Raw genomic sequence first — 21215 nt, 5'->3', positions numbered from 1 at the left:
AAGCTTCCGGCAGTCTGGGAAATCTAAACCTCCACCTGGATCCAAGATTAGGATAGCAGACTTCAGTCACCCCAGCGGAGATATGGACCTGGCATCAGAGTTCCCGGGGCTGCTGCGGATCATCCTTTCAACATACACCAGGACTGTGTCTGAGGATGAATACCTGGAGCTTAGGCAGCAAATTCGGATGGAGCTCTGGATTGGAGCCCTCCAGCTCGCTGGTATAAAACAGGGCAAGTGCTTTCCAACCCAAGAGCAATGGGCCAGTGACCAACGGGCATTGCGGATGGCATTCCCGGGAGAGCGACCCCAGGAGCAATGGGTGACTGAGTTGGACAGGCTGGTCGAGCAGGAGATAGAGCTGGACAATCATTATTGGGCTCTGCAATGGCACGCAGAGCAGGGATATTTAGGGGAGACAACAGAATGCTCTCCGGAGGGATATGACTTTGGCGGCCCTGGATTGCTGTGGTAGAGCCTTACAGATCGTTTTGTGTTTGGCGATGAAGGGGAACCTACCCTTGAGGACCTGCGAGATTATAGAGAGGCTATGCTCAGTCTTGCAGGGGTTTCAGAGCTTAAACCTGATCTGGACCATTTGCTAAGGAAGGAACAGCATCTGGAAAGGGCATACAGGAAACTGCTAGAACACGTTCAGCAGCATGCCAGAGAATCGGCAGTGGAAAATCTGGAGATTGCCGTCCCCAAACCTGAAGTGCTGACAACAGGGCAGAGCTCTGCTAACCTCTGCCCAGCACTGATAGCATCTTCTGGGTTCAATGGACAGGAGATGGTGAACCTCTATCCCCAGACATTAGTTGCAGAGACAGGGGATTTGATAGACTTTTCTGCTGAGGAAGAACAACCTGATGAGCCTCCAGCAGAAGAGCTGCTATCAGGGCCAAAGTTCACTGTGCTCTGCCCAGCACCAACAGTGGCTTTGGCCTTCTTGAGAGAAGAGGTAGTCGGCCTTTCTCCCACAACACTGACAGGGACATGTGATTTTCTGACAGCAGTATCTGTGGAGTTACAACAAACTTCTCCAGCTGAAGATCTGGTAACTAAACAGAGGGTCCAAGATCTCTGCCCCACACCTGTGGCAGTTTCGGAGGCTCAGGGTGAGAAGGTGGCAATCACTTCCCAGCAGCAGATACAGGGGGAGAAGGGAGAGGAGGTGTGTGTTGTCCCTCCCCAACAGTTGGCCAGGGTGGAGGAAGCGACCTTTCCTCCCCAGCAAAGATCTGTGCACCTGGGAGACAGTACAATAGACATGTCGTCCAAGCAGCCAGATGAGGGAATGGAAAAGGAAGTAGCCGGCTCACCTCCCCAATGGCAGCTACACAGTTTGGGAGTGGAGGAAGCCAGCCTCCTGCCCCAACGGTTAGCTGGAGCGGAGGATGCGGAGTCCCCAGCAGAAGTGCTGGCAACAGGGCAGAGTGCTACCAACCTCTGCCCAGCACCGGCAACAACTACAGAGTTCCAGGGAGGCGGGGCAGTCGGCCTCCCTCCCCAACATTTAGCCGGAGCAGATGGTGTGGGGTTTCCAGCATAAGGGCTGGCAACAGGGCCGAGTACTGCTGCACTCTGCCCTCAACTAACAGAGGATGGATTTCCTGTGAAGGTGGATGGGACTTCAGTCTCCACCTGTATACCCCAGGGATGCTGGGCAGTCGGCGCAGATCCCCAACAGCATGACAGAGTGAGCCCAGTCACCCTGTCTTCTCTCCAGCAGCAGAAAGGACTCCAGGGAGAAGGGACAGTCCAGGCCTCTCCCCAGCGGCAGATATGTTCTCTGAGAGAGGCAGAGGTTGGCTGGGTGAGTAATGCTTTGTTTGGAACAATTTATTTGGGGTACTGTGTGGGTACAGGCATTAGAGGACTGGAACCACTGACTAACTTCAGAGTCAACCCGTCTGGGGTCTCCTCCTGTGTTAGTCTTCTGCCGAAAGGGGAGAGATGTGACGGGAGGGCCCGTGGAACTCAGAATCCCTTTGAATGTAGGGGATGCCCTTCTTTCAGCTCCCCATACACCTCTTATGTCATCCTGTGCTATCCTGGCACAGGGTGAGTGAGAAAATATATCTTGAACTACTTAAAATGGGACAGTAATATTTGTTCACAATATCTCCCAGGATGTATGTAGAGACTATTATTGGTTTGTTTGATTCTGAACTCAACCTGTTAATTGAGTGAGCTGATCACATTAGCCTCCAGGACTGGCTAGGAGACGAACAGTCTAGTCTGGCTTACCACAGCTTCTAAGGGTATTCCACACATTGTTGTTTGTTCTAATTAACCCTGTGTTGATGTTTATGGTAATGTGTATTGAATAGTCACCTAGTCTGGGTAAATGATTTAGTAAACTAGCTCATGTTAATTAGGTTAATTAGGTTACAGGTGTATTGTTATGCCCCGTACACACGGTCGGATTTTCCGACGGAAAATGTGTGCTAGGACCTTGTTGTCGGAAATTCCGACCGTTTGTAGGCTCCATCACACATTTTCCATCGGATTTTCCAACACACAAAGTTTGAGAGCAGGCTATAAAATTTTCCGACAACAAAATCCGTTGTCGGAATTTCCGATCGTGTGTACACAAATCCGACGCACAAAGTGCCACGCATGCTCAGAATAAATAAAGAGATGAAAGCTATTGGCTACTGCCCCGTTTACAGTCCCGACGTACGTGTTTTATGTCACCGGGTTCAGAATGATCGGATTTTCCGACAACTTTGTGTGACCGTGTGTATGCAAGACAAGTTTGAGCCAACATCCGTCGGAAAAAATCGTAGGATTTTGTTGTCGGAATGTCCGATCAATGTCCGACCGTGTGTACGGGGCATTAGAGTAATATGAGCAGGAGGGGGAACCTCATCTTCTACTGTATATAAGACTGTATTCTGGTTCTAATAAAGAGATAGTCCATGTTAGCAGTGAAACAAGTGTCACCTTGTTTTATGCTTGGAAGCGGTTGGAATATCTGATATCTAGATTCAGACTGAGAGGAAGTGGTATACTGACGGAAACACTCAAGTGGAGTGTGGGACGTTCCGTGACAGAAAGGATACAATTGTTTATTTGTGTTTGTTTTTGAAATCTTGCATATGATGAATGATCATGATTACAAAGGAGAGATTGGAGCTAGATATCCGCAATGCGTGGCACCACATCCAAAATGTATAAGTAGAAAAAGTGAAATTGGAAAACGGACTTTAAAGGTTGCCACTATAATCCCAATGGGGAAAAAACGGGGTACTTGAAAGTATAAATAAAATATCAAAATTTGCCCTTTCCTGAATGGCTGTCCTCCTGTTGAAGTTTCGGCGTCTGCCAATTATTCTTGCAAGGGTGTCCTGGCCCTAACCCTCTCTCCCAAAGTTCTGTTAATAAAAATAAAATCTCTTTTGCATTCAAGAAGTGTCTGGCGCCCAACACCTTGCATTACACCCACTATGCCATGCAACCCACCATATACAGAAGGATGCCAGCTATCTCTGGCCCTGGAGGTTCTCATTAGACTGAAGGAGGCCTTGGACCTTGTTACACTTACATAGTATTAATTGATCACTAGGGATGAGCTTCGTGTTCGAGTCGATCGCATGTTCAACTCAAACATCGTGTGTTCGGTCATTCGCCATATTACGAACGTTATGGGCCATTCACGCCAAATTATAGTGGCGCATCACGGCCCATAATTCACTGTGGCATCGCAGTGCATTGCTGGCTATGACCCGCATGCTTGGCCAATCACAGCGCTGTGTGTACAGAGAGCCGTGATTGGCCAAAGCCAGCGAGGCTTTGGCCAATTATGGCTCAGGGGGTTTAATACACACCCCACACTATATAAGGCCGCCTGCGTGGCGGCCTTGTGTAGTGTGTTGCGGTAGAGAGAGATAGATAGACAGAGAGACAGTGTCATTTGATTTAAGTTAGAGTAGGCAGGTCGTGTCAGTTAGCTGCACTTACAGTGTATTGTGTATATATATATATATATATGCATCCCAGGTGTTGTGTATATATATATATATATATATATATATATATATATATATATATATATATATATACTCTGTATGCAGTTTAGCTAGATCTGTTCCTGTTATTCTCTTCCTAATATACTGACAGGCAGGTGTTTTTACAGTGTTTCCAGTTAGTGTACTGTCGGCAGTCGGCCTCCCTCCCCAACATTTAGCCGGAGCAGATGGTGTGGGGTTTCCAGCAGAAGGGCTGGCAACAGGGCCGAGTACTGCTGCACTCTGCCCTCAACTAACAGAGGATGGATTTCCTGTGAAGGTGGATGGGACTTCAGTCTCCACCTGTATACCCCAGGGATGCTGGGCAGTCGGCGCAGATCCCCAACAGCATGACAGAGTGAGCCCAGTCACCCTGTCTTCTCTCCAGCAGCAGAAAGGACTCCAGGGAGAAGGGACAGTCCAGGCCTCTCCCCAGCGGCAGATATGTTCTCTGAGAGAGGCAGAGGTTGGCTGGGTGAGTAATGCTTTGTTTGGAACAATTTATTTGGGGTACTGTGTGGGTACAGGCATTAGAGGACTGGAACCACTGACTAACTTCAGAGTCAACCCGTCTGGGTCTCCTCCTGTGTTAGTCTTCTGCCGAAAGGGGAGAGATGTGACGGGAGGGCCCGTGGAACTCAGAATCCCTTTGAATGTAGGGGATGCCCTTCTTTCAGCTCCCCATACACCTCTTATGTCATCCTGTGCTATCCTGGCACAGGGTGAGTGAGAAAATATATCTTGAACTACTTAAAATGGGACAGTAATATTTATCCACAATATCTCCCAGGATGTATGTAGAGACTATTATTGGTTTGTTTGATTCTGAACTCAACCTGTTAATTGAGTGAGCTGATCACATTAGCCTCCAGGACTGGCTAGGAGACGAACAGTCTAGTCTGGCTTACCACAGCTTCTAAGGGTATTCCACACATTGTTGTTTGTTCTAATTAACCCTGTGTTGATGTTTATGGTAATGTGTATTGAATAGTCACCTAGTCTGGGTAAATGATTTAGTAAACTAGCTCTTGTTAATTAGGTTAATTAGGTTACAGGTGTATTGTTATGCCCCGTACACACGGTCGGATTTTCCGACGGAAAATGTGTGCTAGGACCTTGTTGTCGGAAATTCCGACCGTTTGTAGGCTCCATCACACATTTTCCATCGGATTTTCCGACACACAAAGTTTGAGAGCAGGCTATAAAATTTTCCGACAACAAAATCCGTTGTCGGAATTTCCGATCGTGTGTACACAAATCCGACGCACAAAGTGCCACGCATGCTCAGAATAAATAAAGAGATGAAAGCTATTGGCTACTGCCCCGTTTATAGTCCCGACGTACGTGTTTTATGTCACCGGGTTCAGAATGATCGGATTTTCCGACAACTTTGTGTGACCATGTATATGCAAGACAAGTTTGAGCCAACATCCGTCGGAAAAAATCGTAGGATTTTGTTGTCGGAATGTCCGATCAATGTCCGACCGTGTGTACGGGGCATTAGAGTAATATGAGCTGGAGGGGGGACCTCATCTTCTACTGTATATAAGACTGTATTCTGGTTCTAATAAAGAGATAGTCCATGTTAGCAGTGAAACAAGTGTCGCCTTGTTTTATGCTTGGAAGCGGTTGGAATATCTGATATCTAGATTCAGACTGAGAGGAAGTGGTATACTGACGGAAACACTCAAGTGGAGTGTGGGACGTTCCGTGACAGAAAGGATACAATTGTTTATTTGTGTTTGTTTTTGAAATCTTGCATATGATGAATGATCATGATTACAAAGGAGAGATTGGAGCTAGATATCCGCAATGCGTGGCACCACATCCAAAATGTATAAGTAGAAAAAGTGAAATTGGAAAACGGACTTTAAAGGTTGCCACTATAATCCCAATGGGGAAAAAACGGGGTACTTGAAAGTATAAATAAAATATCAAAATTTGCCCTTTCCTGAATGGCTGTCCTCCTGTTGAAGTTTCGGCGTCTGCCAATTATTCTTGCAAGGGTGTGCTGGCCCTAACCCTCTCTCCCAAAGTTCTGTTAATAAAATAAAATCTCTTTTGCATTCAAGAAGTGTCTGGCGCCCAACACCTTGCATTACACCCACTATGCCATGCAACCCACCATATACAGAAGGATGCCAGCTATCTCTGGCCCTGGAGGTTCTCATTAGACTGAAGGAGGCCTTGGACCTTGCTACACTTACATAGTATTAATTGATCACTAGGGATGAGCTTCGTGTTCGAGTCGATCGCATGTTCAACTCAAACATCGTGTGTTCGGTCATTCGCCATATTACGAACGTTATGGGCCATTTACGCCAAATTATAGTGGCGCATCACGGCCCATAATTCACTGTGGCATCGCAGTGCATTGCTGGCTATGACCCGCATGCTTGGCCAATCACAGCGCTGTGTGTACAGAGAGCCGTGATTGGCCAAAGCCAGCGAGGCTTTGGCCAATTATGGCTCAGGGGGTTTAATACACACCCCACACTATATAAGGCCGCCTGCGTGGCGGCCTTGTGTAGTGTGTTGCGGTGGAGAGAGATAGATAGACAGAGAGACAGTGTCATTTGATTTAAGTTAGAGTAGGCAGGTCGTGTCAGTTAGCTGCACTTACAGTGTATTGTGTATATATAAATATATGCATCCCAGGTGTTGTATATATATATATATATATATATATATATATATATATATACTCTGTATTCAGTTTAGCTAGATCTGTTCCTGTTATTCTCTTCCTAATATACTGACAGGCAGGTGTTTTTACAGTGTTTCCAGTTAGTGTACTGTGTACCCTGCACAGTTGCACCTACAGTATAGCTACCTGAAGCCAAGTGCTTGTGTGCTTCTTCTGATCCTATTAATAGCACAGGCAGGCTCTTGAAGTATTTCCAGTTAGTGTACTGTGTAACCCTGCACAGTTGCACCTACAGTATAGCTACCAGGGACGTTTTTTTCGATTGGGCACGATGGGCAGTTGCCCGGGGGCCCCATTTGCATGTAGGGCCCCACCAAGGGCCGATCCTTAGCGCAGGGCTGCCGTCAGGTGGGATACAGCCTATACAACTGTAAGCGTCCCTAGGGGCCAGAGCGGGAACAGCTTACATTCCCTCATATCCCCAATGGACCGGCATGGCAATGAAGCTCTCTGTGACAGGTGTCGGCTGCTTATCACAGCAGCACACCATCACCTAGCCGATGGAGCCAGTCCCCTCCATTCTGATCAGGGGCGGACTGAGGTCCCAGGGTAAGTGGATGGGGGGGTACACTTGTCACTGTGGGGAGAGCAGCTTCTAAATACATACACTGTGCCGGCTGTGTTTGTATTTAGAACCTCCAAAGCAGCTCTTCTCTCCCTCCGTCTCCTGCACTGTGAGATCTCTGACTCCACCCCCTCCCTCCCCCTTCCTCCAATCACCAGTGCGGTGTGCTGAGGGGCGGAGCTCACTGTAGCTACCGCTGGCCGGGATGTCTGCTCACACTACAGGGAGGAGGTGAGATCATTTTTTTACTGAGTAAAGTCTCTTTTTAAGAAAAGCTTCAAAAGTTTCTGTAGGATTTGTCTTGTAGGTATTGTGATCAGTGATAAGAAGAGGAGAATGAAGAGACAGCCGAATGTGACAGATCTCTCCCAAACTGGCACACAGCCCTATCTATATAAACATCCCCCAATCACTCTGTACAGATAAAGTGAAGGTCATTTATGACCATTCATGTAACTCTGTGTTTACACAGGGTTACATGAATTGTCATAAATACATTTCAAATTATCTGGACATACATAGAGTGCTAGGAATTGGATTATATAGATATTTACATCTTATAACAGGAGGATGCTTTCTTTACATACCAATTCTATATTATGTATTGTTGTATATATTGGTAGATGAGCACAATAGGTTTTTTAAAATGATAAACATCACTATCTGACCACATCTCAGCCCCCTATTCCCGCCATCAAAGCTTCCACTGTGCCCACCAAACACAGCCACTGTGCCATTAAACGCAGCCACTGTGCCCATCAAACGCAGCCACTGTGCCCATAAAACGCTGCCACTGTGCCCATCAAATGCTGCCACTGTGCCCATCAAACGCAGCCACTGTGCCATTAAACGCATCCACTGTGCCCATCAAACACAGCCACTGTGCCATCAAATGCCACCACTGTGCCCAAACACAGCCACTGTGCCATCAAAGGCAACCACTGTGCCCATCAAATGCTGCCACTGTGCCATCAAACGCTGCCACTGTGCCCATCAAACGCTGTCACTGTGCCCATCAAACGCAGCCACTGTGCCATCAGACGCAGCCAATGTGCCCATCAAACGCAGCCACTGTACCCATCAAACGCAGCCACTGTGACATCAAACGCAGCCACTGTGCCCATGAAAGCTGCCACTGTGCCAACCAAACACAGCCACTGTGCCCATCAAAGCTGCCACTGTGCCAAACGCAGCCACTGTGCCCATCAAACGCAGCCACTGTGCCATCAAACGCAGCCACTCTGCCCATCAAACGCTGCCACTGTGCCCATCAAACGCAGCCACTGTGCCCATCAAACGCAGCCACTGTGCCATCAAGTGCTGCCACTGTACCCACCAAACACAGCCACTGTGCCGATCAAAGCTGCCACTGTGCCAAACACAGCCACTGTGCCCATCAAATGCAGCCACTGTGCCATTAAACGCAGCCACTGTGCCCATCAAACACAGCCACTGTGCCCATCAAACGCTGCCACTGTGCCTATCAATCATTTCAATCTGTAATTTCTTGTTTTTCAATTCCTTGCTTTTCAAGGTCATATTATATTGTAATGTTTAAACACTGATTTTGTTGGAAGTACCAATAAATATAGCCTTATTGATAATTTGCATTTTTATTCTCGTGCGTGATTGTGTAGACAGGGCCCCAGTGCAATATATTGCCCAGGGGCCTATAATGCTCTTAAGATGGCCCTGATAGCTACCTGAAGCCAGGTGCTTGTGTGCTTCTTCTGATCCTATTAATAGCACAGGCAGGCTCTTGAAGTATATCCAGTTAGTGAACTGTGTAACCCTGCACAGTTGCACCTACAGTATAGCTACCTGAAGCCAGGTGCTTGTGTGCTTCTTCTTTTTTTTATTTAATTCTTTATTTATATTTTCAAAATACAAAAATCCATATATTGACATACATATAGATAAAATCCATCTTTAATGACCCACAACCTAGAAAAAAATACCCACCCCCCCTCCCTTCCCAATCCTGCTGAGTTACTATAATATAATTCAATAACCTAATTCCCTCACGTAGTTCCCTTGTTTTATACCCGTTAAACGTTTAGCCAGTAATCTCCTCCACATAGCTCCAGGTATTCTTGTACCTTCGCCACCCTGCCCATTTATCTTTTGGTTCAGTCCCCTCCTCAAACTCTACTTCGGCACCCTCCTCACTCTCCATTATGTAAATTTCATTAACATAGAGCAACCATTCACGAATTTTAGGGGTCTCTGGCTCCATCCATTTTTTAGGAATCTGACTCTTGGCAGTATCTAACAAAATGGGAACTATCGATGTTTGATATTGCTTGATTGCCCCCTCAGTCCCATGGAATAAACAAATCCATGGGTCTTCCTGAATCGTCTTATTAGTAATTTCCTTTATTAGGCGTATAATTTTCTTCCAATACACTTTGCTGGTGGGACACTCCCACCATATATGGGCCATTGTGCCAATATTTTTACAACCTCTCCAACATTCCCCAGATTTCTCTGGTTGGAATTTGCTAAGTTTGTCTGGGGTCGCATACCACCCTGCCAAGCACTTGAAATTTGTTTCCGTCATCCTTGTGCTAACTGAGGAGGTATGCAGCATTTTCAGAATTTTCCCTATCACGTGATTACTACATTGTGTCCTCAATTCCCTTTCCCATTTCTTGATGTAAGGAGGTACATCCAGTTCCTCACTAGTCATTAAAATTTTATACAGCCAAGAAATGATATTTCTGGATTCCTTTCTCAAACAAAGCTGCTCAAGCGGCCTATAATCTTCTTCGCCTCTAATTGGTTTCTAAAGTTTCTTTACAAAATGTGTCAACTGGAAGTACCACCACACATCAATCTCCATTAAATCTGTCTCAGTTTTCAAATCGTGGAATGTGCGGATTTTCCCTTCTTTAATTACGTCTTTTAATTGTGTATTAACGTTCTTAATCCAATTCCCCCCCACCTCCTCATACCGGGTACAAAAAATGTATTATCCTTCAAGTAAATCAGAGGAGAGTTATAACTCCATTTATTTTGAGTGTGAATCTGATCCCATAATTTTAGTGTATAAAGTGTTAAATCGGATGTGTTTGTGCTAAGTGCTCTGTATTTTGGGGATTCCCTATAATGTGCCCTAAGTGTGTACTACTCAAATTGTATTCGATATTAACCCATCTTTTTTCTGATGCCGCCTTTGACCATTCCATCACCCGTGAAAGCGTCACTGATATATAATATTTACTTAAATCCGGTAGGGCAAGCCCACCCTGTTTTTTCCCCCTAGTCAGAACTAGGGATGAGCTTCGTGTTCGAGTCGAACCCATGTTCGACTCGAACATCGTCTGTTCGCCCGTTCACCGAATTGCAAACGATGTGGGCCATTCGCGCCAAATTCGTGTGGCGCGTCACGGCCCATAATTCACTGCGGCATCGCAGTGCATTGCTGGCTGATGATTGGCCAAGCATGCACTATGACCCGCATGCTTGGCCAATCACAGCGCCGTCTGAACAGAGAGCTGTAATTGGCCAAAGCCAAGGAGGCTTTGGCCAATTATGGCTAAAGGGATTTAGTACACGCCCCACACTATATAAGGTCGCCTGCACGGCGGCTCTGTGTAGTGTGTGTTCCGGCGTTGAAAGAGATAGACAGAGAGACAGTGTCATTTGATTTGAGTTAGATAGATTAGGCAGAACAGTCAGTCAGTTAGCTGCACTTACAGTGTATTGTGTATATATATGCATCCCAGTGTTGCATATATATATATATATATATATATATATATACACTGTATTCAGTTTAGCTAGATCCCTTCCTGTTATCTTCCTACTGACAGGCAGGCTTGTCTTGTTACAGTATTTACAGCTACCTGAAGAAAATTGCTGGTGTTCTTTTGATCCTATTAGTACCACAGTCAGGCAGCTAGACTATTTACAGTTAGTGCAGTGCGTCCTGCTCACAGTGTTCAGCTAAACCTACAAGTTAGTGTGGTGCGTCCTGCTCACTGTGTTCAGCTAAACCTACAAGTTAGTGTGGTGCATCAACCTCACAGTGTTCAGCTAAACCTACAAGTTAGTGTGGTGCGTCCTGCTCACAGTGTTCAGCTAAAACTACAAATTAGTGCTGTGCGTCCTGCTCACAGTGTTCAGCTAAACCTACAAGTTAGTGTAGTGAGACCTCTGCACAGTGTTCATCTAAAGCTACAAGTTAGTGCAGTGCGTCCTGCTCACAGTGTTCAGCTAAAACTATAAGTTAGTGCTGTGCGTCCTGCTCACAGTGTTCAGCTAAAACTACAAGTTAGTGTGGTGCGTCCACCTTACAGTGTTCAGCTAAACCTACAAGTTATTTTTTTGCGAGCTCTGCACAGTGTTCACCTAAAGCTACCTGTAGAAGGTTGGTGGTGTTTTCCTGATCCTATCACTACCGCAGGCAGCTAAAAAAGCTACAAGTTATTTTTTTGCGAGCTCTGCACAGTGTTCAGCTAAAGCTACCTGTAGAAGGTTGGTGGTGTTCTCATACTACAGGCAGGCAGTTGATTTTGCTAGCTGCAGTATCAGTACATATATATATATATATCCCAGCTTAGTGCAGCTACAGGCCATTAGCATGTCTGGAAGGCCAAGAAGGAGAGGCAGACAGTCACAAGCCAATAAGAGAGGGCAAGCAGGCTCTGTGTCTAGTGGAGACGGTGCATCCTCATCAGCACGTGGCCGTGGGACACGCTTGGCCTTTTTTTCGGCAGCTGGCCGTGTTGAGCCGCAACATGCGGAAGACTTGGTCGAGTGGATGACCAAGCTGTCCTCATCCTCCTCATCCTCTCTCACCCATGCCCAGGGTACTTTGTCTGGCAAAGCAGCGACCTCTTCCCTCGGCTCAATGTCATCAGTGACTCCTTCCCTAGCCCCACCATGTCCTCCTGAGGAGTCCCTCGAACTATTTGACCACAGTGTTGGGTACATGCTCCAGGAGGATGCCCAGCGTTTGGAAGGCTCTGATGATGATACTGAGCTTGATGAAGGCAGTAACATGAGCACGGACAGAGGGGGTGCCCAAGAAGGACAGCAATCTGGCAGTCATGCTCCCCCTGCTGCAGCATACTGCCAGGTTTGCTCCAGTGATGAGGAGGGAGGGGATAATGAGGTCACTGACTCAACGTGGGTGCCTGATAGGAGATAGGAGGAGGAGGAGGAAGAGGAGGCAGCACATCACCAACGAGGCAGGATGCCCTCCAGGGGCCAGCCTAAGGGCAGCACATTGACTGCATCACACCCCAAAGCTCCACATGTGCAGGGCGCTGCTGTCTCTGCGCGTTATTCAAAAAGTTCTTTGGTGTGGGCCTTTTTTGAGACGAGTGCATCAGATCGCACCGCTGCTATTTGCAACATATGTCTCAAGCGTATCTCGCGTGGCCAAAACATCTCCCGATTGGGTACCACATGCTTGACCAGACATATGTTGACCTGCCATGCAGTTCGTTGGCAAGCGTATCTAAAAGACCCACACCAAAGAACAAAGAGGACCTCTCCTTGCTCCTCATCAGCTGAGATTTTCAACCCCACTAGACCTTCAGTCCTCTCTGAGACCTGCACTGAGAGGAATGAAGGTGTAGAATTAGGTGTGTCACAGCCAAGTACTTGTGGGCAATCTGCTTTTGGTACACTGACGTCAGATTGTACCAGGCAAATTTCCCTGCCCCAGCTGCTGCACCGCTGAAAGAAGTTTGCTCCCAGCCATCCACATGCGCAGCGGTTGAATGCTAGCTTGGCAAAATTGCTAGCACTTCAACTGCTGCCTTTTCAGTTGGTAGACTCTGCCCCCTTCCGTGAGTTTGTGGAATGTGCGGTTCCTAAGTGGCAGGTACCCAAACGCCACTTTTTCTCATGGAAGGCGATTCCGGCTCTCTACCGGCTCACGCCTCCAAAATGCTAATGATTGTGACACACCTCTCTCCTCCACCCCCTCCTCTTCTTCTTCCTCCATGGCCTCTCCCTGTACTTTGTCCTCGGAACCAGCGGTGCTCCGTAGCTACGCAAGTACGCAGGCCAAAAGATGCCATACGGTGCTTGAGCTGGTGTGCTTGGGGGAGAGGAGTCACACTGGGGCAGAGGTTCTGTCAGCTCTGCAGGGGCAGGTTCAGAGGTGGTTGACGCCACACCAACTTAAGGCAGGAATGGTGGTTTGCGACAATGGCACCAACCTCCTCTCTGCCCCCCTGACAGGGACAAATGACCCATGTGCCCTGTTTGGCTCACGTCCTTAACTTGGTGGTGCAGTGGTTCTTGGGCAGGTACCCGGGCTTACAGGATGTCCTGAGGCAGGCCAGGAAAGTCTGTGTGCATTTCCGCCGGTCATATAATGCCAGTGCTCAGCTGACGTACCTCCAAAAGGAGTTTAACCTGCCCAAGAACCGCCTAATCTGTGACATGCTCACCAGGTGGAACTCAACATTGGCCATGCTGCAGCGGCTGCACATGCAGCAGAGGGCCATCAATGAGTACCTGTGCGACTATGGCACCAGGACAGGGTCAGGGGAGCTTGGTTTTTTTTCCCCACGCCAGTGGGCCATGATCAGGGATGCATGCACTGTCCTGTCCCCATTTGAGGGGGCCACGAGGATGGTGAGCAGTGACAGTGCATGCATCAGTGACACTGTCCCCCTTGTCCACCTGTTGAAGCACACACTGTGTGGAATAATGGACAGGGCACTTGAGGCAGAACAGAGGCAGGAAGAGGAGGACTTCCTTAGCTCTCAAGGCTCCCTTTATCCAGACAGTATTCCTGCGTGCCCGCCGATCACACAGGAAGATGATGAGGAGGAGGAGGAGGAGGAAGATTGTGTCAGTATGGAGGTGGAGCCTGGCACTCAGCATCAGCAGCAGTCTTTAAGGGATCAGTCCCAAGAAACACATGGACTTGTATGTGGCTGGGAGGAGGTGGCTGCGGACCATGTCGTCCTTAGTGACCCAGAGGACTCCGGACCGAATGCCTCAGCAAACCTATGCTGCATGGCCTCCCTGATCCTGCAAAGCCTGTGGAAGGATCCTCGTATTCGTGGTATCAAGGAGAAGGACCAATACTGGCTGGCAACCCTCCTTGATCCACGTTACAAGGGTAAGGTTGCGGACCTTATCTTGCCATCGCAGAGGGAGCAGAGGATGAAACATCTTCGGGAGGCCTTGCAGAAAGGTCTGTGCAACGCGTTCCCAGAGACTGGGAGGTTACAAACTCCTGTTTCTTGACAAAGGTTGCTGAGGCTTTCTTTTAGTCAAAGAAGGAGCAGTGGAGAAGGTGGCCGTCTGACCGATGCGTTCAGACAATTTTTTGGTCCGCAGCCCCAAGGTATGATTGGTTCCAGCAACCATCGCCAGCGTCTGTTTTACATGGTGCAGGAATACCTAGGGGCAAGATCTGACTTGGACACCTTTCCCACCGAAAATCCTCTGGGTTACTGGGTCTTGGGGATGGATCACTGGCCAGAGCTTGCACAGTATGCAATTGAGCTACTGGCCTTTCCTGCATCCAGCGTTCTTTCGGAACGCACATTCAGTGTTGCTGGAGGCTTTGTAATCGATCACAGGGTGCGTCTGTCCACCGACTCGGTCGATCGACTGACCTTTATAAAAATGAATCAGTCTTGGATCACCACCAGCTACCAAGCACCTGATGCTGATGTAACCGAATAATTTTTTTTTTAATCTCAGATCCCTTCAAAGACTGCCTATGCTGATGCTGAGTGACTATCCCTGAGTAATTATCCTCTTCCTCCTCAATCATCACGCTGATAGCTTGTAAGAACATTTTTGGTTCTGGGCGCCACCACCAGTGCCTAAGGCACAATTTTTCAGCCCCTGTTTAACAGGGGCGTGTAATTGCAATTTTTGATGCAATACTTTGCAGCAGGGCTCGTTTCTGCGTTACAGCTAGAGTATCTGTGAGGGGTTGCAGTGTTGTGGCACCAGCACCAGTGCCTAAGGCCCAATTTTTCAGCCCTTGTTTAACAGGGGCATGTAATTACAATTTTTGATGCAATACTTTGCAGCAGAGCTCATTTCAGCATTCTAACTAGAGTATCTGTGAGGGGTTGCAGTGTTGTGGCACCAGTGCCTAAGGCCCAATTTTTCTGCCCCTGTTTAACAGGGGCGTGTAATTACAATTTTTGATGCAATACTTTGCAGCAGGGCTCGTTCCTGCGTTCCAACTAGAGTGTCTGTGAGGGGTTGCAGTGTTGTGGCACCAACACCAGTGCCTAAGGCCTAATTTTTCAGCCCCTGTTCAACAGGGGCATGTAATTACAATTGTTGATCTAATATTTCACAGAAGGGCCCTGTGAGGGCTTACAGTGTTGTGGCCACAACAACACCTAAGGCCCAAATTTCTGCTGAGTATATAGGGCAGGCCCCTACTTTCAAACATCTAACTTACAATCGACTCCTACTTGCAAACGGAAGGAGACAACAGGAAGTGAGATGAAATCTACCCCTAGGAAGGGAAATTCTCTCCTGTAAGAGTTAATATGGGAAAAACATTGCTCCTTTCCACTGATGTTTTCCAATCCTTGTTCCACAAAAAAAACCCAAATTTTCAAAAAACATTTGTCATTGGGACAAAAAGTGAGGTGAAATCTTCTGAAGAGGAGGAAAGACAGCAAAAAAAATGTGACAGGGGTGATAACCCTTCCCTATGTTTTCCAAAAAGCTTAAAAAAGATTTTTTGGCTGGAGCTAAACACGTTAAAAATGTACCCGTTCAAAATTACAAACAGATTCTACTTAACAACAAACCTACAGTCCCTGTCTTGTTTGCACCGCCTGTATACTGCTGTTTAGAGTATATAGGGCCTGGTGGCCCCACACCTTTCCTTATTTTAATTTGGGTGCCGGGTTCCCCTTAATATCCATACAAGACCCAAAGGGCTTGGTAATGGACTGGGGGGTACCCATGCCGTTTGTCTCACTGATTTTCATCCATATTGCCAGGACCCGACATTACATTAAACCCGCAAGCAGTTTTAAATGAAATGTTTTCCTTTAAAAATGACATTTTGTGCAGGGACTTTTCTAAACACGGGAAACATGCGCCACTTTACAGGCATACTATAGACACAGCACAGGTACGATATTTAAAGGAATATTTCACTTTTTTTTTTTTTTTACTTTAAGCATCATTAAAATCACTGCTCCCGAAAAAACGGCCGTTTTTAAAAGTTTTTTTTGCATTGATACATGTCCCCTGGGGTAGGACCCGGGTGCCCAAACCCTCTTTAGGACAATACCATGCAAATTAGCCTTTAAAATGAGCATTTTTGATTTCGAACGTTCGAGTCCCATAGACGTCAATGGGGTTCTAACGTTTGTGCGAATTTTCGGTCCGTTCGCAGGTTCTGGTGCGAACCGAACCGGGGGGTATTCGGCTCATCCCTAGTCAGAACCTTATATTCTATTCGTGGCTTTTTATTACCCCAGACAAACCTTACAATTAGGCCTCGCAAGGCTCTCAAATATGGCTGGTGTAGGGAAATTGGAAGCATCTGAAATTTATAGAGGATTTTCGGGGCTAACACCATTTTTATTGTATTTACACGGCCAATCAGGGAGAGTGGGCGCGTGGACATTTTTTGTATTTCTTGCTTAATTAAATTCAATAAGGGTATATAGTTAATTAAATACAATTTCTTCAGGGAGTTGGATAGTTTAACTCGTAAGTATTTTATTTCCCTTCTCCAGGGGAAGTGAAATTCCCCTGAAAGTTTTTCTTCTTCCTATTTGTCTATGTTAATATTTAAGATTTCAGACTTGCTGAGATTTACCTTAAAATTTGAGATGTCACCATATCTTTTTAAAATCTGCAGCAAGTTTGGAATCGATATCCGGGGATTCGTAATATAGAAAAGGACATCATCGGCATAAACCGCTAGTTTATGTTCCTCGGTTCCTATCCTTATCCCACTACAGTCTGGGTTTTTTCGGATAGTCGCCAGCAGGGGTTCCAAGGTTAAGATTAATAATAGGGGAGACATTGTATACCCTTGTCTAGTTCTGTTCTCCATCTTAAATGCCTTGAGAGGACCCCGTTAACCTTAACGGATGTTGGCGGGTGATTATAAAACATTCTGACCCAAGCAATAAATCTTGGGCCAACTCCCAAATATTCCAATGTTTTAATCATGAGTCCCCAGTCTACCCTGTCGAACGCTTTTTCAGCATCCATTGACAGGAATAGAGCTGGGGACCCACCAGACTTGGTAGACTCGAGGAGGAGCAGCGAGCGAACTCCATTGTCCCTCCCCTCTCTACCCGGGACAAACCCCACTTGGTCTGGGTGTACCAGAGTCGTCATTTTGTCCTTCAGCCTGCCCGCCAAGACCTTAGCATATAATTTGGTATCCGCGTTTAGGAGGGCAATAGGCCTATAGCTGGAGCACAACATATTATTTTTTCCCTCTTTTAGTATCAGGGTAATAGTTGCGGACAAGGAATCCTCCCCCATCGCACTTTTGGTACCTAGATCATTCCAGAAATGGCAGAGCTTTGGCACCAAGGTTTCTTTATATTTATTTAAAAAAAGGTAGTAAACCCATCTGGGCCCGGGCTCTTTCCTGCTGGAGAATCTTTTAATGCGGAGTAAATTTCTGCTTCAGTTATGGGTCTATCCATGTCTGTTCTGTCTCCTTCCGACAGACTTGTCAGCCCTGCTTCACTCAGGAATTCCTCGACCCTCCTACCCTTTGTCTGCTCTGGGTGTCCCTTTTGACCTACTGTATAGAGTGCCTCATAATATTTCCTGAACTCTTCTGCTATACCTTTAGTTGTAAATACTCTCTCACCCTTTTTATTTTGGATTCTCTCAATGAAGTTCGGGTCTCTCTTACTTTTTAATAACCTTGCAAGGTGCTTACTTGACTTGTTTCCCCAAAAATATCTGTCTCTTGTTATTTCATTTAATGTCCTCCTCGAATCCTGTTCCAGACAGTCCCTTAACTCCTCCCTTTCGATGGTCAGCTGGTGGAAGCTTTCCCGATGGTGTCCCTTATGTTTTTTATGTTCTTGTTCCAGTAAATGTATTTCCTCTATAAGTTGTTCCCTTCTTTTTGATCTCTCTTTTTTTCCCTTGCCCCAATGGATATAAGGATCCCTCTGATATATGCCTTAAAGGCCTCCCACAGTATAGAGGAAGCTATTTCGCCCCTTTCATTAGCCTAAAAAAAAATGTGATCTCTTTCTGTACTAATTCTGCCGTTTTATCATCTTTTAGTAACCTTTCGTTTAATTTCCATGAGAATGGTTGTCGATGGGGCCCCTGTAGCCTGATTCTCAGTGAAATCGGCGCATGGTCCAAAAGCGTGGTAATCCCTATTCTGGTTTCCTCCACCAAATCCAATAAACTATGATCAGTCATGATGTAGTCTAATCTTGAGTACGTCCCGTGCACAGGGGAGAAGAAGGTGTAGTCATTTACCTTTTCATGTTGCACTCTCCACACATCCATAATGTGGCATTGGTGCAGCTTACGTCCAATTTTCTTTAGTTGAACACCGCTTGTCCCCTGTGCCCGGGACGTACTATCCAGAACAGGATTAAGACAAAAATTAAAGTCTCTTGCCAGAACTACCTCCCCTGTTTTGAACTCCATCAAATTGTCCAACATCTGCTTCAAGAATACAGTCTGGTTTTTGTTCGGGCAATACACATTAGCTAGAATTACTTTACCACCCAGCTTACCGTTCAGAAACAGAAAATGTCCCTCCGGGTCCGCTAATCTGTTAATCAGGGTGAAATTAACTGACCTTCAGAATCCAATTGCAACCCCCTTAGCTTTCCTTTTGGGAGAATCACTATAATACCAGACCGGTAGAGCAGAGGAGTATAACCTAATATTTGTATCGAGGGCAAGGTGAGTCTCCTGGAGGAATACCACATTCGCTCTATAATGATGCAACTCTTTTAACACTTTGTGCCTCTTCACCGGGGAATTCAGGCCCTTCACATTATAAGAAAAAAAATTTAACTCCATAATTTTTTTCGATCTATTGGGGGGTTTTGTCTACCTACCACCACCAACTTTACTAAGGAAATTTGTTCACATCCCAGCAGGATACCTACCCACCCTCCCCCTCCCCAAGCCCTCCCCCATCCCCCTAACAGCCCCCCCAGTCCCCTCCCACCCTCCCGGCCAAGTCCCGCTCTGCGCCCGACAACGTGGATCTCAGCTGATCCCGTGCCACGCGCTTCCATACCCCAGGTGCGGCTCTACCAGCGGCAACCAGTGCCCCCCCACCCCGCAACAAGCAGGGTGGGCATTCTGAACCATACATCGTCCTACCCCGTAACCCCCCACACCTGCATCACATTTTACCAGTGTTAGTCACCCCCACCCCCCCGGTCCCCCCCACCTCCCCAAGCCAGAATGATTATTACTTAAGAACTGAGAGAGATACAAGCCCTATACCAATAAACCCCCCAGTCCGAAACATTCTCCTCTGTAGTCTAAAAAAATATGAGTCCCTATTTTCTTTAGCTAGGGATGTCCGGAACTGGAATGCCCAACTTTTCACAGAAGTCCTGTAGGTTTTCCAGGGGCCTCAGTCTAATCGATCTTCCTTCTTTCATAACTCCTAGGGAAGAGGGAAATCCCCAACTGTACTTTATGTTGGACTTTCTTAATTGATCAAGCAACGGTCTTAACTGTCTTCTCCACGCCAGAGTCCCTGCTGATAGATCCGAAAAAATTTGTAATTCTGTATTCTCAAAACCCCCGAAGACCCCTCCATATCTTTTCTTTTTCTTCATTTGAGTGGAATTTAATGAATACATCTCTAGGTACCTCCTTCCTCAAATTTAGGGGCTTTCTGATTCTATGCACTCTGTTGATCTTTAGTACCCCTTCCTCCCTTCTACCTAGGATTGGGTTAAAGATTTTTTTCATCTTGATCGTCAGATCTTCATTCATTTGTTCAGGTAAAGATCTAATCCGCAGATTTTGGCGATGACTCTGATTTTCCTGCTCTTCAACTTTGTATAACAGGGTGCAATAATCGCTCTGCATCTTCTTTATCTGCGACTTTAAATCTAATATTTCTTTAGCCTGAATTCCTGATGCTTCTTCTGCCTCCTCGACTCTTTGCAGCAGGTGGCCCATGTCAGTACATACATTCAGTATCTCTGACTTTATAGAGTTTTCTAACTTGGAAAACATTTCAAGCATTTCTGGCTTGGTGGGCATTAACGCCAAATTTCTCTGCTCCTCCATCATACTGCGTTCAAGCACTCTGAGCTGTTCTGGGTCATCCCTGATATTCTCCCCCATTTCCCCCTTTTGTTTTGCCTGTTCTTTCTTTTTCTCTTTTGTCCCTGTTTGTTTCTTATCCAGTCCTGGGCTCTTTGTGCTAACGTCTTTAAGATATTTCTGTATTGTGCTAGAGTTTAGGCTTTCTCTTAGGGTCTTGGGTTCAGCTGCTTTTTGTGATCGACCTCTCATATTACCTCCTTTATCTTATACCCCCACCTCTTTTTTTACCCAGCACTGCGACTTGCGTTTTAACCAGGGGGGCTCGAGTGGCAGGTTTTCCCCCTAGGCCCCCTATTAACCGGGGGGCACCGCTGTTGTGATAGTATGATCTTTTTCAAGGATCTATCAAAGAACGCTAGCGAGTGTAATATTTAGGAATGATTAGTGAGTTTCCATCACAATGTCCATCCCAGTCTCTTTTAACTTGCCTACCACAGGTAGAGAGGCAGATAAACACTCAGGGAAAAAAAATAATACATTTCAGTGTGCCATACCAATGTACCAGTCAGTGGGGATCATTTATCTGAGGCAGTCTCTTGTGGAGTCTTTAAATAGCTTTAAATAGACTTAATAACTTTCAAAAGCATAATACTGCAGTTCTTTGAGGTAAGAGAGGGTTACTTTTCATACCTTGAGATGAGTCATTATCTTATCTCCGTACCTTCCA

This window comes from Aquarana catesbeiana, linkage group LG11 (assembly GCF_042186555.1).
Source record: "Aquarana catesbeiana isolate 2022-GZ linkage group LG11, ASM4218655v1, whole genome shotgun sequence".
Taxonomy (NCBI): Eukaryota; Metazoa; Chordata; class Amphibia; order Anura; family Ranidae; genus Aquarana; species Aquarana catesbeiana.
The sequence above is the reverse complement of the archived record's forward strand: the minus strand, read 5'-3'. Positions refer to the sequence as shown.